We start from the raw sequence: 6,785 nt of genomic DNA on the forward strand, positions 1-6,785 counted from the left end.
TCCAATTGTAATATATAACTTGTAAAATCCTAACCTTGATTACTTTTTAAATAAATTTTTTATTTGATTTTATTGTAATAATTGTTATTTGTTTCTCATTTAGAACTAATAAAAAATTTGTTGACTTGGCTGAAATATAAAAAAAAATTATCAATAATAATAGTAATAAAATAATCCTTTAAGTTTCATCATTATTACTCGAGTTTCTTGCATTGGTGCAGCCAAGAAGTCCAAAACATATCACAAAAATGGCAAGTGAGACAACCGCTGAAACATTTATGTAAAATAAAAAAAAATTAATTAATTAATTTTTGCAAGCATTGTTTTACATAATAAATTAAATTGTTATTCAAATATATTATTGTGAATAAAATGACATAAAAATATAGGTAATTCAAATGGTATTAATTTATAGAAATAATAAAAATAATACTTACATAATCTCATTTTGAACCAATGAAACTCTTTGAACAGAATTATTTTAAATAATCAATTTGATTTATAAACGAGTCGATGGTTAACCAAGTAATGATTTTCTTTCTTTACAATCTAGCTATATGTATATATACGATTTTTTCAACACATAACTTATGAGACTCTAAAAATAAGTCATCAGAAATAAACAATATTGATAACAGCTAAAAAAGAAACTATTAAAAACAAGAAGCACAATCATTAACTATGATAAGTTAATGATTTTATAATATTGTTTTTTGTGAACTTTTTATATTTTTGTCTTTCTTAAAATATATTCGAGAAACTGATGATTTTGTTCTATATGTGCCTCGGTGATAAACAAAACTACGTCTATTCATCTCTGATAATTTAGTTAAAAATAATTTTTTATTTTTATTTGCTTAGTAAGTTATTAACGAATAAAAATAAAATTTTAGATAATAAGACACATGAGAAAATAAAATAAGAAGTAAAACATGTAAAATCGAACTTCAATGTATATAATTACAAATTTATTATACACGGATAATGTCAATATATTGCCATGATTATATTGACAGTCCTCTTTGTTTTTTTGGAGTAATACATTATCAAAATTTCTTTGAAATTTAATTTAAACATCAATAACATTGAAAAAAAAACAGTTATATTGTTTATTACGAAAATCCTATAATGCATCTTTTTGATTTCGAAAGAAAATTTATATTCGAAAAAGTGTTTTATTCATTTACTTTTTTTTTGAATATCAATTCTAAAATAATAATTTATATAGTTAATTGTATACTGTTCAACATGTACTTCAGCTAATAATAGTTCGTAATTGCCGAGCTATTACTGAAACAACTCTCGTTGCTTTAACAAACTTGGAAAATTTACAAAGACTAGACGTAAGTTATATTAATACAATTACAGACAGCTTTCTTATCAAATTAAAAGGAATAAAAGAATTGGATTGTTCTTATTACCGGAAACTTACTACTTCTGGACTTATTCAATTTATAAAACATAATCCAGATCTTGAAATAATGAATGTCAAAGATATAAAGATTATTACAATAAATTGACTTGATTATTAATGCTGATCAAGTAACTAAAAATCGTACAAATGGTATCATTTTACACATATGAATATATAATCCGTCAATAGCGTGTTCTACGATCCGGACCCTCATATTATTCACCTCAACCAATATTCATGCAGACATAAATATTTATAAAGATTTGTCAAAAATAAAAAACAAATATTATATTTCAAAAATAATACATATTTTTAATTATTTCATTAACCAGTAAGTATCTTAATTCAAAATTAAAAAAAAAACTACAAAAAGATTGAATTAAATTTATTCAAATCCCTAGGAACTAAGCACGTCAGTCATCAGACTAAAAAAAAACTACATGATTAGATTCTTAATTTATTTATATAGTAAAAATTAATAATTTTACAAGATCGTCTGAATCAACTTCAGGAGCAACTTTAGTTGTATCTTTGTCTGTTAAAATTGGAGTATTTTCATTCTGAGCAGGTTTATCTTGAGCCTCATTTTTTCATTCTTGTTTAGATCAGTAGTGTCATTTGCTGTCAACGATTATTTTTCACTTAGAAAATAAAACATCATTTGTTATTATATAAAGCTTAAATCAATATTTATTGCATGCAAAGTGAATGGAGAGTTTCCTTGAGAATACTATTTGGAGTTTTTTGCATATTATAGCTGCATCTAATTCATCAGCAGATAAATAATGATTGAGCATGATCAATGTTGTTCTTGACGATCAAAAAAAAAAATTACCATAATATTTTAAATTTTATTTTTTAAATATTCTGGTAATTATTTTCACTTGCAGGGTAGTGACGAAAAAAAAAAAAAACAACCATTATTTTTCGGAACACGCATACAAAAAATTAAACAAAAACAACTGAGAAGCTTGTATATACAATATACATATTATATGTAATAATTATATACATATTATATATAATAATTATTATATATTAAAAAGATTGCGTAATTAAGTAAATATCTAAACCTATATATTGTCATTAAATGAATTAATGAATGTTCAGGTATTTAGTGGTAAACATAACATCGAATTTTATGATTTCTGGGTATCGTTTAGATCTATATAGCGATCTGTGCACATGTGTTAACAGATATATATTATCAAATCGGGTATCTGCAGGTATCTTCTAGATTTTTCTCCGAGAAATCAGAGTTTGATTTTTTTTTAAAGACGGCTTCTCGATTCGATGGTACCTCTTAATTTTCAAAGAATTAATTGAGCCAAAAGGTAAGCTTTTCCATTCTGTTCTTTAGCCATTTGTCAATTGATAGCTTTTTGTGAAAAGAAGAAAAAGGGAATTGGACTATCTTCGGAGATCTAGGGAGTTTAGCTGAAGATCCTGTCATCTAGACATACCCAGAAAATTTTTTTCTTATAACTGAAAAAAATTGCAAAAAGAATGCCAACGGCACGTGGTGTTCCAAGCGGTCCCCATCAAGTACTAACCACGCTCAGCCCTGCTTAACTTCGGTGATCGGACGAGAACCGGTGCATTCAGGCCGATATGGTCGTTGGCGATAGTCGACTGAGATGACATCTATAAGACTACAGTTGTTTTTGAGCAAACCGTCAAATTTGATTAAAAAATATATTTTATGAAAAGTCACTTAATAACTTTTACCAATTAGTTCAAATGTAAGCTTAGATTTTCGGCTTTTTCAAGAAAAACTATTAGAAGAATAAACAAGTTTTTCGTTCATTTTTATTTTATAACTATTTGGTTCATCACCTGAAAATGCACCAGCGCAGTCGAATACATGCGTAGAAAAATATCAATAATCGTGATAATAAAAATAAAATATTGAGAACAAATAAAAATAAAACATTAGGAATACTAGGATACAAGAGAATACATTGCCATAGTTTTAATACTGTATAATTCTCTTTTAATAAACTTTTTGTATCTTCGAAATTTGTTCATTCAAATTATGTGATAATGAATTAACAATTGAATTTAAACAAAAAAAAATATAAATTGAACTTATTCAAGGTTTCTCTGTTTTTGATCCATTGGATTGCGTTGATAATAATAAGTAATTTTTCCAATAACGGTTTTATGCCAAAAAAATTTCTTCAGCAATATGGGCCAAAAACGGAGGAAAACCGGAAGAAGCTGGAGAAATGGCGGAGAAATATTTCCAGCCAGAAAGAAGTTTTCAAATTAATAATTTTTTTTTAAAACGAAACTCGATCTTAGGATACTTGACATTTATTCATCATAAAGACGCTCGAGAATTGGCATATTTTTTTTGGTATTATATTTCATCGAGTATACCAACATTTTCAAATTGTATTATTGTTCCTCAAGTGGTTCACAAGTTCGAATCATAATTTGTTACATAAAAAAGATCCTTTAGTTTTGTCAAAATAATTTGAAAATTGGTAATAGATCCTCGAGGAAGACGAATTTCCATGTTATCTGGAAATTTATTAAATTTTTTAAATTTATCTATTAAGTTTATTAAATTTCTTAAATTTATTTATTATTGCTATCAGATGATGTCAAACATAGCTAAAAAAATGCATTAATTATTTCATATATTAATGATGTGAAACATATAGCTGATTACTTAATTAATAAATTTTTTTAAGCGATGTTTGAGATCATCTGGTATGGCAGCCAGAAATAATTTAATATATTTATTTAAGGTAGAATGTAAATCGCATGATCGGGCGACTTTTTGGGTTCACGAGGGTACCTATGAAACTACGTTAAAAAAAATATTTTAGCGCCCTCCTATGCCTAAAATCTTTGTGCTTTGTTGATGCGTCTTTCGTTGTATATGTTTAGGCCGGCCTGTATTTACACACACTAACACTACCCCAGCAGCGAAAATTTAGATCGTGAAACGTCGCTATTACGCACACTACTACACTGCTCACTGTTAAGCAGTTAAATTAATAAATAAAATAAAAGAAAATTATAAAACTTAATGATTTTTTCTTGAAGAAGCACCTGATTTATTTTTATTATTTATTTAAAAAAAATTTATTTATTTAAAAATATTTATTTAAAAAAAAAAAATTATAATTTATCAATTTATATACCTATATATTTATAAATGCACATATATATAATCCTTTGAATTCAAATTGTTTTGAACGAGTTTGTTGGTGTGTGTGTGCGCAATACACGAAACAGATAAAAAAGATGAGAGAGAAAGCATGCGGTGTTGCCATATCTACGTTTTCAATGTGACGTCAGTCGGCTGACAACAATAAATTTCAAAATTAATTAATTAATATCTTTTAAACGGTGTAGAGGAAATTAATAATTTTTTTTCCATAATTTTTGGAATTCTACAAAGTACAAATCTGTAGAAAAAAATCAAAATTTAAATTGAGAGTTTTAAAAATACAAGCGCAAACGTACCTATACTCTGCTATACTCCCTATGCTTGCGTGTTAAAGTTGTCAACTTTGACACTAATTATCTGGATTTTCGCGTAGAGGAAAATTACGAAAAAATTCCACCAAATAGATAATTATTTCATTTAAACATTTAAAAAAAAAAATCGAAAATTAAATTCAGGGCAATTCATTTACATTCTACCTTAAGGGAGTTCGAACGAAAAAATTACAAACAAGAAATTTGGCCTAGTGGGCACCTCAATGCTATAGTAAAATTTTTTAAATTTTATGCAGCACCCTTCACTTTTTGTTGCGTAGACGGTCATGTTTTCCACCAACACATATACAGTTATGTGTATCAATATGCACGCAAACGTATTTTGTTACCTCCACTCCTTCACTTTTTAACTTTTTTTTTTTTTAAACAATGATTGTTTAACTTTCTAGCAAGGAACTTGAATTTTTTTTTTTTTTTTTCTATAATTTTTCTAAGATTTTGAAGTTTTATGAAGGTAGTTTTTTATTTAGGTGGTGAGACAAAAACACCGTGAAAATTCGAGATATGTTGTTTTTTTTTTAACATTTTTTGTTTTTTTTTACGTTAGCGTACACGTTAAAAGTTGTTGACTTTAAACATTAATAACTATTTTACTAGCACGGATATAGACTTCTGAAATTTTGGCATAAGATAGATTCATAAGATAATTTCATAAACCTACTCTAAAAATTAAAAAAAAAGTCAAAGATGATCGAGTGTTGTTCGAACTCCCTTAAAATATCTATTACTTATTATAAATTTCACTATTTTTAATTTGACATTTTAATAATTTTAATAACATCAAAACAAAAATTGTTAATTTTTATTTACAAAAGTAACTCGTTTTTCCCTTTTAAATAAACAGAATATGTGAAATAAAAATATAAATAAAGAAAATTAGGTCATATATACATATATCATATCTATTTAACTATACATCGGAAAAATTCAAGGCTATACGCCATTTGGATATATCCAGGATATATATTTTTTCGTGGGGGTAGGCTCATTGTATAAGGAAATATTGATATTAATGAGGAAGGTAATTTTATTTTTTATTTATATTTAATAATAAGTAAGTTATTGAGCAATTAAAAATTCGTGACGTCATACCCATGCAATCTATTTATACTATTACTCGGTAAGTCATCTCACGCTGGAAAAGAATGACTTGAACACAAATATCATGAATAATTTATTATTATAATTTTCAACTGTTTGGCTTTCTTCGACTTTTATATTGAATAAAATTGATAGTGGGATTTAAAATTTTGATAAAAATATTAAATACGTGACAAAAAACATGTGTATTTAGAATAAACCCTCGTGATCGATTGTGTCGATAAATAATAATTACTTTTCGTTAACTATAGTTATCTATATATAGATTTTAACGAGTTTGACCGATTTGACTTGTATTATAAAATTTAAAAAAAAAACACCTGATATTAAATATTTCGTTTGAATTTGATTACATGTTTTTTACTGATTTTGTTTATTTTCATTCATAGTTTTAATATTATTTTTTTTTTTTAAATTTAAACTACGTGACGAATATTACGTTTTTTTATATTTTGTATATCAAAATGAGACAAAATGAGCTACTTTTGTATACAAAAATTAAAGGTTCGTGTTTTGATGTCATATATATACTGATTTTAGGTATGAGGAAAAACAGGTGGAAATTTTACAAGATGTTGATCTTGGCTGGAATTTATGGACACTGACGTGTCCATTTCAATAACACTTTTGTAAAAGACACGCACGTAAATTGTTATTGGAATGGACTTGTCAGTGTTAGGAATATTATCATGATGGGTTCTAAAATGTTAGTGATTAATATATTAATATTATCTTATTAGGAGTTGCTTATTTC

At 26.1% G+C, this 6,785-nt stretch overlaps 1 pseudogene; it reads right to left on the bottom strand.

Moving 5' to 3' along the window:
* Positions 1-2,921: 2,921 nt before the first annotated feature.
* Positions 2,922-3,037, bottom strand: LOC122847961 (annotated as a pseudogene).
* Positions 3,038-6,785: the final 3,748 nt, after the last annotated feature.

The sequence above is a fragment of the Aphidius gifuensis genome, linkage group LG1 (genome assembly GCF_014905175.1).
Source record: "Aphidius gifuensis isolate YNYX2018 linkage group LG1, ASM1490517v1, whole genome shotgun sequence".
Lineage (NCBI taxonomy): Eukaryota > Metazoa > Arthropoda > Insecta > Hymenoptera > Braconidae > Aphidius > Aphidius gifuensis.